This window comes from Eulemur rufifrons, chromosome 7 (genome assembly GCF_041146395.1).
Source record: "Eulemur rufifrons isolate Redbay chromosome 7, OSU_ERuf_1, whole genome shotgun sequence".
Taxonomy (NCBI): domain Eukaryota; kingdom Metazoa; phylum Chordata; class Mammalia; order Primates; family Lemuridae; genus Eulemur; species Eulemur rufifrons.
In genome coordinates, this window is record NC_090989.1 from 202,903,563 (window position 1) to 202,916,369 (window position 12,807).

The window sequence follows — 12,807 nt, forward strand, 5'->3', positions numbered from 1 at the left end:
TGGTTATTCTGTCATCATTTTAGCCTACATGGTTTGGTCAGCACAGAGAAGAAAGTAAACAAAATCATTTCTAAAACCTGGACCACAAAAAATTTCTCTCAACCCTTTCTGCAAGTTTGGTAGATTGAGCATGAGGACAATAAATCATTTGAATCTCTGAGAAAAATTTCCCTAATCTTTATCCTTTGTTTACACTGTATGAAGGGAAAAATGATGGTATGTCTTTGTCTTTAGCATTAATTGGAGGACAGGTATTTCTTTGACACTGGGTTGTTATCAGTTAATGTAGTGCCAAAAACAAGAGCCAGGAATAAAAACCCACCAGTGGACGAGGGTTATATCATCGAACCCCCACATCAGAGACTGGATCATCACTCCTGGAAGAAAGGTACTAGCAGCTAAGGGAATCTGTTTCCCCTTTCTTAGTTTCTGACACCTTGATGTAACTTGAGTTTATTACAGTGTCCAAAGGGAAATGAGAGCCAAAACTCATGTTTCTACATACTTAATTTTTAGAAAAGTATAGATGAAAAGGAAATTAACCCTGTGTACTTTTTTAAAAAAAAGTAATTTTAGATTTAGATTAGAAAAATTGCAATGATCATTTCTGTGTACTCCTCACCCAGTTTCCCTTATTAATATATTACTGTTGTACATTTATCATAACTAAGTAACATTGGTACATTGTTAACTAAACACTTTTTTCCCCCAGATTTCACTAGTTTTTCCCTAATGGCCTTTTCTATTCCATGATCCTATTGGTGTTCAGAAAATGATACCCTAAACTCCAGGCCTCAGAAGCAATGTTTTCTCTGACCTTCTCTGCCCTCCTGTTTCTCAGCCTCATTCTTCCCCAAGGCTAGCCACAGAAACTAGAATACCTTTTCCCCAAGGTGGATTCTATTAATAGAAACCAGAACTTTTTCCCCAAAGCTGGCCATAAAACCTAAAAATGTTACTCTTAACTTTCTGTGTAAGAACTGGCCATGAAGAAATTCCCTGACCTACCTTATTTGATTATAGGTCATGAGACCTTCATTCCAGAAAGGATCCTGCCCCACACCTGGAAGGAAGGAATGCTGCCCAGAGAGGCCAAGAACAACCTAGGCAGACAGGCTTTGCTGGGTTCCTCCCTGCTCCCCTCAGCCTATTACTATTAGATATGCTCTTTTTGTCCAGTCATATTTCTACATGGCTGTCTTTTGTTATAAGAGTGTCTGCTGTGCCCTTTATGATAGAGAGGAAAGATATCACACCCTTTCCACCCCTACAATCCAAACCAGGATCCCATATTGCATTTGGTTGTCATGTCTCCTTAGCCTCCACTGGTCTGTGGCAATCTCTGACCTCCTGCATTTTTGATTACCTTGATAAGTTGAGGAATTCTTATCAAATGCTTCATAAAATATTCCTCCTTGGGGACTTATCTGGTGTATATTTTTTTTTAAATAATTGCACTGGTGTTAGTAAGTGTTGGGTAGGAAGACCACAGAGGTAAATGTCATTCTCGTACATATGCTGTTAACGTGAATGATCACTGATGCTAATCTTTATCACCTGGTTGAGGTACTGTTTGCCAGGTTTTTCCACTGTAAAGTTACTTCTCCCTGCACTTAATAGTTTTGTTCATACAACAACCTGCTTGTCTATGCAGTGGGAAGGTTATATAAGCATTCTCCAGTTTACAAATGGATTGTAGATGTGACACTCATTTGCTGGATATTTGGTATTATCTATTTTTTCTGGAAATATTATTGCAAATAATGGCTAAGCTCATAAAAACCTATTTTGCCCATTACGTGCCTTGTTGATAGCACTAATAACAATCCAGCATCTAACCACTGTCCCCATGGGGAAATGCAACATTCTAGGTGAGGGTTTCTGGAAGCTAAGCATGCATAACAATAGAATGTGCATGTTTCCCTTGCAGGTCCATCCCCACAGGCTGCCAGGCTCTAGAATTAGGGACTCCACCAGCTTAAAACCTCTGGTGAAGACTGTTTGGTCCAGAAAGGGACAGCTAGAAACTGGTGATCCAGCACCTCTTGTATTATCCTGGATAGAGATGGAGACCATCTTTCAAAGTGAGGTATCACAAGGATGGAAAAACAAGCACCATATGTACTCACCATCAGATTGGTACTAACCGATCAACACTAAGGTGCTCATATGGTAGTAATATTCACTGGGTGCAGGTCAGGTGGGAGGGGGTGGTGGGGGTGGGTAAACTCACAACTAATGGAGGTGAAATGCACTGTATGGGGGAAGGGCACGCTTGTAGCCCTGGCTTGGGGGAGGCAAAATGTTTGTACCCCCATAGTATTCTAAAATAAAAAAAAAGTAAAACAAAACAGACCACTGAATAAACTAGATTATATGTGCCTTATGAGCAGATAACTCATGAGACAGAGAAACAGGTTACACCTTAAGAAATGGCCACAAAGCCTAAATCTACAGAACTGACTGCCACATTGCCAAAAATAATAAAACTAAAGTGGTGTACTAACAGTGGCAATTAAATAGGAGTCAATTGCTAAAGAAGGCTTATAGGACCCAAAATGAAAATTTTTAAAAATCTACAGTTTACTAAGGGAAGAGGATACAATACAGTAACATCATTGAAGTAAGTATTTACGTTACAGCCAAAGGCTGCCTCACAGCAAGCTGTCTGGATAAGGGCCAGGCATGTGCTACTGCCAGGTAAGGAATTAACATGTGCACAGAACACCTCAGAACCCCCCAAATGGGTTCTCTGCTGGGGTTTCTTCCACTCTGCTGGACATACAGATATATTCTCAGTAGCCAACCACCCCCAACAGCAGAAAGCGCTGAAGGGTTCAGCGAAACCAGGTGTAAATCGTCAGTCTCACTGTTACCAGTAAACACTGCTGACAAGCTGCTCAAACCTGCTCCAAAACATCTTGGACTCATGGCGACAAAGCAGCATTATTAATCAGTATGTTTTATTCCTTGATCAACGGTCAGTATGTGCAGACACTTTAGCTCAGACTAAATTCATGTCTGCTGGACTTTCACAGCACAATCCACCGCTCCCCCCACGCTAAACTGTGGTCACAGCCTTTTATAACAAAACCATCACTCTCATTTGACAGAATCATTTGGCTTTCAACAGTATATAATCAATAGACAATCAAAATGTACATATAGATTTCAAAGAGTTGTAATAACTCCTGAGGGATTGTGTATTTAAACCATCTTACAATGCCAACACAAGCTGTCACATGTTTTTTTTTTTTTTGAGACAGAGTCTCACTCTGTTGCCCGGGCTAGAGTGAGTGCCGTGGCTTCAGCCTAGCTCACAGCAACCTCAAACTCCTGGGCTCAAGCGATCCTCCTGCCTCAGCCTCCCGAGTGGCTGGGACTACAGGCATGCACCACCATGCCCGGCTAATTTTTTGTATATATATATTTTAGTTGTCCATATAATTTCTTTCTATTTTTAGTAGAGACGGGGTCTCACTCTTGCTCAGGCTGGTCTCGAACTCCTGACCTCGAGCGATCCACCCGCCTCGGCCTCCCAGAGTGCTAGGATTACAGGCGTGAGCCACCGCGCCCGGCCTGTCACATGTTTTTGTACATTATTTCCCCTGATCTATAGCTGTCTGTACTGTATGGTATACATCTATTGAGATTTATACTTCTATTAGTATACAATTATTGAGGTTTATATAGTTAAGAATCCTCGCTAATTTGTCATCATTCAAATCTAAATCTTCCTTAGGCCATTTCTACTCTACAGAGGTAACATTCTATGAAACAAGAGCCATACGAGACAGCCACGTTAATGTTCCACACAGTCATTGAGCTCTGATCTGTTCATCGATTAGAAGGACATGGATCAATAGGGGAAGTATGTATATTAGGTTGGACATTTTACAACTTCTTCATTTTCTTTTAAAGTAGAGAAAGTTTTCATAGTTTTTTGCCCCAAGGAGCATCTCAGTCAAAGCTAAGAGAGTATATTATTCATTTGTTGTAAACCTCTCTTAAAATACCAAAGTTATCTTAGATTTTTCCCTTTTGTAACACTTATTTATTCATTCTGTCCCACTCAGCAAGAATCCACTTCCCCCCATTTATGATCAATTTTAAAACAAACCTTTCCCTCCTAATGAGTTACTCTGATTAAGCCATAGTGATTGTAGCAAGATGAGACACCCCAGGGCTTCCTCTTTGGTCCCTTCTCAGGCATATGTGGTCGGCTTGGTTAAGTAGAGAAAAATATGGCTCTCCTGTCCATTAGGCACCAAAACTTCAGCGTAGGCAGCCCCAGCTTGGTGAGGTGCAGGGAAAGGATCATTCAGCCCACCAGTCTCTTTGGAATTCTCAAGGGAATAGACGTATTCTCTGGTTTTGTAATGTTACCAGACACCTGAACCTTAATTTTAGCCCCGTTATAGAGACTGCCAGCATTGTGGGGAAAAAAATGTTGTGAAGTAGGGAAGAGTTGCATGTAAAATCCTTTCATCCTCTTTTCTATCTTCCCTGGTACCACCACAAAAGCATACTAATTTATCTGATCAGGACCCACCCTTAGTTCCCTCATGTTAAGTTACAAAACAACACTGGAGATTTATAGATCAGCTCTTCAATCCTTTGTCACCTTCCATCTTTTTAAACAGGTATTTTAATTATTCATTTCACTTATATATCAAACCATTACTTTAAGGGTAATATGGAATATAACATTTCTTTCCACAGCATTGCACTGCATGGGCAGTCAAGTGAGTACCTTCATCTGAAGAAATGTAACAAAGACGATAAACTAATACAACATATATTTTGTGCTAGTCCTTTGATAATATTAGAAGATTCATTGGGTACTTGAAGCCAACCCTGGAAAATCTATCCAGTTCTGACAACAGTCATTTAACATCATTCAGAACAATAGCTACTCAGTTAACTATACCCAGAGTAAGCAATACTTAACAGCTAGTTACTAGACCTTCTAATGAAAATTCAGCTGTTAAGCCTGTTAAGGAGTTGCCTTGTATATGATGAGTCATTTTTCTCTTCTTTCAAAATGTTTTTTATGTAGCTTTCAACATTCTTACTATGATGTGTCTTGGTGTGGATTATTTTGTGTGTATCTTGCGTGGGGTTTGCTGAGCTTTATAGAATAATATTTTTTTCTTAAATTTGGGAAGTTTCCAGACATTATTTCTTCAAATATTTTTTTCTGTTTCTTGCTCACTCTCTCCTGTCCTCCCATTATGTATACACTGGTGCATTTATTGGCTTGCCATCTTCCTCTGAGGTTCTGTTCATTTCTATTTTTTGGATTGCATAATTATCAACTTATCTTTCAAGTTTCTTATTCTTTCTTCTGCCAGTTCAAATCTGTTGAGTCATTCAAGTGAATTTTTGGTTCAGGTAATGTATTTTCAACTCTAAAATTTCCATTTATTTTCATAATTTCTGTCTCTTTATTAATACTTTCTTTTGCATGAGACATTGTCATCATATCTTCCTCTACCTCTTTAATCATGGTTACCTTTAGTTCTCTGAACGTGTTCATAACTGCTTTCAAGTCCTTGTCTGCTAAGTCTCACAGCTGGGCCTTCTCACAGGCAGTTTATACTACCTGCTTCTTTTCTCATGTGTATGGGTAACACTTTTCTATTTCTTTGCATGTTTTATTTATTTATTGTTGAAGATTGGATATTTTTAATAATATAGGCCTGGTGCAATGGCTCATACCTGTAATCTCAGCACTTTGGGAGGCCAAAGTAGGAGGATTGCTTGAGGCCAGGAGTTTGAGACCAGCCTGGGCAACATAGTAAGACTCCATCTCTACAAAATAATAAATCAAAAAAAATCCAGGCATGGTGGTACACACCTGTAGACGTAGCTACTCAGGAGGCTGAGGCAGGAGGATCACTTGGAACCTGGAGTTTGAGATTACAGTGAACTGTGATCGTGCCACTGCACTCCAGGCTGGGCAACAGAGCAAGATCCTATCTCTAAATAAATAAATAAATAAAAATAAATAAATATATTTTAACAACTCTGGATACTGATTCCCCTGCCCATGGGACTTAGTTTTTTGTTTGATTATTGAGTGACTTGGCTGGACTTTTTCGGTAAAGTCTCTTTCCCAATAGTGTTCAGCTTCTGATGTTTCTCTTCAGACAGCACAGCTTTGGGCATGTGCACAGTCACCTTAGGATGACCCTAGTTTCATCAGGACTCACTTAGGTTGTCTCTTTTCCTGATTTCTCTGTTAAGCTGTCTGCCTCTGTTAGTCATGCCCAGCTGTTTGCTTCCACTAATTTCCAGCTGATTGCTTTATTGTGTGTGACAGTATCCTGGGGCATAAATTGTTCTGTAGTTTAGGCCAGTTAAATTTGTTTTCTTTTCAGGGGTATTTTTTGAAGCCAATGTTTCCAAGTTTGTTCAACCCTAGGAGGGCTCTTCTTAGCTGGCTTTTTTCTTGGTTTTATTTGGTAAACTAGCTGGCCTAGAGTTCAGCTCTTTACTGTCCTGGAGCTACAAGCCTCTTTGTAATTAATTGCTTACAAAAAAATCTCCACTATTTCCAAGAATTGCCTTAGGCTTGAACTTCCCCAAACTCTGTTCCAAATAAAGTCAGAACTCTTGGGGAGAGCATTAGAGCTCTCTGTTTTTATGACCTTTCTCTCCTCTGGGACAAAATCTTCTCACCGCTGCTCTGGATCTGGGGCTGGAGACAGTGGCCCACTTCTCTCAAAGTGACACCCCTGTTTATGTGGAATGAGGGCAGTGGCCTCTAGTCTTCTTGGCTTACCTCTCTGTTAGGGAACCTCTCCGTATGAGCCCTATCAGCCTGCCATGCATGAGATGGAGACTTTGTTCTACGAGGGATGGAGGAGGAGAAGGAAACTCTTCCCTGCACTCACCTGGAATTTCGCCGCTGTGCCAAGCAGTTGGGAGACTGAGTTATTCTGCCAGCCCTCTCTTCTAAAGGAGACATTGTAGCTCTTGGGTGAAAGCTGGGAATAGAGAGAACTTCATCTACTTTGCCACACCTATTCAGAGTAGAGATTCTGTAGGTTGAGCAGGGGAAGGAAGTGGAGGGAGGGAATCCCATCACAGCTCAAGTGCTGGAAACTCTCAACTCTTCTTACTGAAATTTAGTAGATTTTTGAAGAAATTTTTCTTCACTTTCTGTATAGCCTTAACATAATTTGCACATACTTTAAAAGGTTGTTTTTTCAAAAAGATAATTTAAACTAGTTATGGTTATTTCACTGAAGAATATTTAAAGAAAAATATCCAGATACCAAAATTCAAAATGCCTGATATCTAGTAAAAAATTACTAAGAATGCAAAGGACAAAAATATGATCCTTCATGAGGATAAAAACCGATCACTACAGAAGACTCATTTCTAACACAGAAGATAGAATTAGTAGACAAGAACATTTAACAAGCTATTTTAAGACTTCCCCTTTCAGCTCCAAGATGTAAAGAGTTTAGAAGCTGTCACTTCTGTCCTAACAATAAGAAAAGCTGGAAGAAATGGAAATCAAAGCCTTTTTATTCTATGCCATCAGAGAATTCAGGTCACAGGGCAAACTTTCACTCCAAAATCTAGAGAGAGACAGGCACTTCCAGAGATACACATCTGAGAGCTGCTTACCTGGAGCAGAGGCCACAGAGCCAAAAGTTCGTAGAAACACTTAAGTAGTGACTTTGATGAACTACTGGAGGCTGAGTGTGACTACTTTGAGCAGGAGAAAACTTCTGAATTCTGAGGATCCCAGTTTTAGGGTGACCCTTTTACTTTTACTGCAGGAATTGCAATAGATTCTCAGAGTAGAGATTTAAGAAAGATGCCTCATGGCTCTAGTTTGGGAGGGGAAGAAGAATCCATGTAAAATATACCTAGAAATGTCTTCAAACAAAGTCATAATCACCAGGAGAAAAGATTTTGTCAGAGACTTATCCTGGCTGAGAGAAGAAAATTATTCCCACTCCAGCCAACTTCAGCCTTTTTGTATTAATATTATCTAAGAAGGAAAAACAGAGGTTGGGGCTTCAATGAAATAGATTGGGAATTCTGTAGCCTGAGAAGGGAGTGGGAGATGGGGAGAAGGAAAGCTATATACCGTTGGAAAAGGGTCAGAAATACTTGTAAAGTTCACAGTTCTGGCACATAGTCCCATTTAGAGATTTAGATTTAACTGGAAGATTACAGAGCACCCCAAATTCCCCAGACCATACTGCTGCACCAGCAGGATCACATGGAATAATAGTGAATTACAGTTGAAAGAGTTCCAAGAAACAGACTCTCTCTGGGAAGTCCAGAGGAGACAAAAATATGGACACTAGAGGAATTTGCAGCCTTTGGTACTTGTAGCTAGAGCAAATAGTAACCACAGCTCAACTCCTAGCTATAAATCCCCACACTGTAGGCCTATGACCTCAGTCTGTATTACCCAATACTTACTTTCCAACCAAAAATTACGTGGCATGCCAAAAGACAAGAAAAAATACCATATGCAGACAAAGCAATCATCAGAGCAGACTCAGCTATGACACAAATGTTGGAATCACACAGATAGAAAGTGTAAAATAACTGTGATTAATACATTAAGGGCTCTAATGGAAAAAGTAGACAACACGCGAGAATAGATAGGTAATATCAACAAAATGATGGAAACTCTAAGAAAGGAAAAATAAAAGAAATACCAGAATAAGATTAGGATTAATGTCAGAATAAATAAAGAACTCATACAACTTAAAGACAACAAAAAACTACCAAACAACTGAATTTAAAAATGAACAAAGGACATGAATATATGTTTCTCCAAAGAAGATACACAAATGGCCAATAAGGACATAAAAAGATGCTCAACATCAATATTTATTAGGGAAATTCAAATCAAAACCACAATGAAATACCACTTAAAACCCACTAAAATGGCTAACGCACACACACACAGATTGTAAAAAGTGTTGGCAAGGATATAGAGAAATTGTTGATGCATTGCATTATTGGTGAGAATGGAAAAATTGGTGGTGCAGTTACTATGAAAGTATTGTGGTTCCTCAAAAATTAAACATGGAACACCATATGATTCAACAGTTCCACTTCTAGATATATACCTGAAAGAAAAAGCAGAGACTCAAACAAATATGTGTACACCAATATTCATAGCAGCATTATTCACAATAGCCAAAAGATGGAAACCACTCAAATCCCCATCAATGGATGAATAGGTAAATAAAATGTGCTATATACAGTCAATAGAATATTATTCAGCCTTGAAAAGAATTAGCTTTATAGGGCTGCCATAACGAAGTACGAGAGATTGGGTGGCTTAAAGAGCAGAAATTTATTTTCTCACAGCCGGGGGATGGATGTCCAAGATCATACATCAGCAGAGTTGTTTCTTCCCTTTTTGATATTTGTCTTCTCCCTCTGTCTTCACATGGTTTCTCCTACGTGCTTGTTTGTGTCCTAATTGCCTCTTGTTATAAGGACACTTGTCATATTGGCTTACGGTCCACCTCTATGACTTATTTTACCTTGATTGCCTCTTTAAATACCCTATGTTCAAATTTGGTCACATTCTGAGCAGCTGAGTGTTAGGACTTCAATATATGAATTTTAGGGGGACACAATTCAGCCCACAACATGGACGAACCTTGAAAACATTAGGCTAAGTGAAATAAGCCAGACATAAAAGAACAAATATTGTATGATTCCACTTACATGAGGTTCCTAGAATAGTGAAATGCATAGAGATAGAAAGCACAGCAGTTATCAGGGGCTGGGGAAAGAGGTGGAACTACAGGGAGTTATTGTTTAATGGGTACAGAGTGAAATAACTGGAGATGGACAGTTGTTATGGTTGAACAATAATGTGAAAATACTTAATGCCACTGAGTTATGCACTTAAAAATGATTAAAATGGCAAATTTTATGTTATGTATATTTTAGCACAATAAAAAATAAAATTCTAGAATAAAAAATATAGTAACAGAAATGAAGAATGCCCTTGATGTACACTGATCACAGCCAAGGAAAGAATCAGTGATCTTGAAGATATTCCAATACATTGGAGAAGGAAAGAATGATATTAAAATTAAATCTTCTAATTTTCCTAGTTTTAACATATATAAAAGATAACTTTTGAAAAAAGTAATAGTTACAATGTGTTACATGATTTAGGATATGGATAAGTGAAATTGACAGCAATATCACAAGGGACAGGAGGGAAGACATGAGAATACTCTGTATAAGTTGCCTGCATTACACATGAGGTAACAGAGTAACATTTGAAAGTACACATAGAATGCAAAATGTATACTATAAACTGTAGGTCATCCATTAAGAACTTTATAAGAGAAGTATAATTAATATTCTAAGAAAAGAAATAAAATAGAATCATATAAAATTATCAGTCAAAAGAAAAAAGGCAGAAAAAGAGTAGGATGAACAGAAAACACAAACATGGTAGATATCAGTCCATCTATATCTATAATCACTTTAATTATGAGTGGCTTAAAAATGCTATTATAACTATATTCCACATGTTCAAGAAGGGAGAGGGAATCCTATGTATATTAAAGAGAAACATGGCTGATATAATCTCCAAAATCAAATTTCTAAACATAAAATATAATGTCTGATATATAATAAAAATTTACTGGATGACAGTAACAGCTGCTTAAGCACTGCAAAGAAAAAGATTAATGGACAAAAGTCACAGCAATTGAAACTATCCAAAATTTCACACATATAGGAAAAAACAGACTGAAAATGATGAACAGAGAATGAGTAACTTGAATAAACTGCAAGCAGCTAAATACATGTACAATTGGAGTTCCCAAAAAGCAGCAAAGAAGAGAAAAATAAAAAAAATATTTGAATAAATAATGGCTGAAAATCTACTAATTTCATGATAATTATAAACCCACAATGCCAAGAAGCTCAATGAACTCCAAAGTCCAGAAACATGAAAAAATTACACCAAGACACATTAAAATCAAACTCTAAAACTAGAGTTGGATAGCCTTAAATGCAGCCAGGTGTGAGGGTGCATTAGATACAATGTAGCAAAGAATAAAATAAGAATAAAAGCATATTTCCCATTGGAAAAGAGCAATCAGTAAAACAATAGTGTAACTTTTCTAAAATACTGAAAGAAAATGAAAGTACTGAAATAATTCTATACTTTCTCTATCAGGGAAGTCAGACTTTCAAAAATTAAGGCAAAATAAAGACCTTTTCACACATACAAAAGCTAAAAGAAGTCATTAGCAACAGAACCATACTACAAAGAAATGTTAATGGAAATCCTTTAGGCAGAAGGAAATAATACCCAATAATAGCCTCTACTCTAAGGAAAGAAAAGCATCAGAAATTATAACTACATGGGTAAATATTTGTCTCTTATTATTTAAATTTCTTTTAAAGATAATTGTCTAAACAGAATAATGATAATATATTATTATAACATATATGTATAAGTAAAATATATGACAACAAAGCAGAAAGACTGAGAGGGGAGAAATGGGGTATACTGTTGTGAGGTTCGGATACTCTATGTGAAATGGTATACTATCACTTGAAGGTAGAATGTGATAAGTTTAAGATATATACTATTAACCCACAGCAAATGTGAAAATAACAAAATAAAGAATTATAATTAATGAGACAAAAAGGAGCTAAAATACGATTAAAATGTTTAATCAAAAAGAAGAAAGGGCCGGGCGCGGTGGCTCACGCCTGTAATCCTAGCACTCTGGGAGGCCGAGGCGGGTGGATCGCTCGAGGTCAGGAGTTCGAGACCAGCCTGAGCAAGAGTGAGACCCCCGTCTCTACTAAAAATAGAAAGAAATTATATGGACAACTAAAATATATATATACAAAAAATTAACCGGGCATGGTGGTGCATGCCTGTAGTCCCAGCTACTCGGGAGGCTGAGGCAGGAGGATCGCTTGAGCCCAGGAGTTTGAGGTTGCTGTGAGCTAGGCTGAAGCCACGGCACTCACTCTAGCCCGGGCAACAGAGTGAGACTCTGTCTCAAAAAAAAAAAAAAAAAAAAGAAAAGACTGTTATTCTTTTCTTCTTTTTGATTAAACATTTTAATTATAACAAGGGCAACATACATAACCTAAACTCTTGTATCCCCACAATATGCTGAAATAATAATAAAAAAAGAAAATATTTGGAAAAAAAAGAAAACAATAAGAAAACCCCAAAAATTATAAAAATAAAAAACATACAGTATAAAAAAGAAGAAGAAAAGAGAACAGATGGAACAATGAAAATCAAAATTGGAGACTCAAACCTAACCATATAATCACATTAAATGCAAATGGTTTAAATACCACAATTAAAAGTCACAAATTATCAGATTAGTGAAAAAAGAAAAGACCAAACCATATGCTTTTTAGAAGAAACATACTTTATATTTAAAGAATCAAATAGGTTAAAAGTAAAAGGATGAAAACATATATATCATGCTAAGAGAAGTCAACAAAAAGCTGGTTTAGTCAAAACATTATTATTAGACAAAGTGGATTTCAGATCAAAGAATATAACTAGGGAAAAAGAAGATCATACACCGTATTTTGGGCCTTAAAATAGGCCACAACAAATGACTTATTTAATTTTAATTTAATAGAATGAATTAGATAGCTGAACAACTAATTTATTTTAGTTAAATAATAAATCAAATAAATTAAATTGATTAAAATAATTCAAGTCATATATGTTTTGTAACCACAACTGAATTTAATTATAAATTAATAACTAAAATCTCTAAGGAATATCCACAAACATTTGAAAAT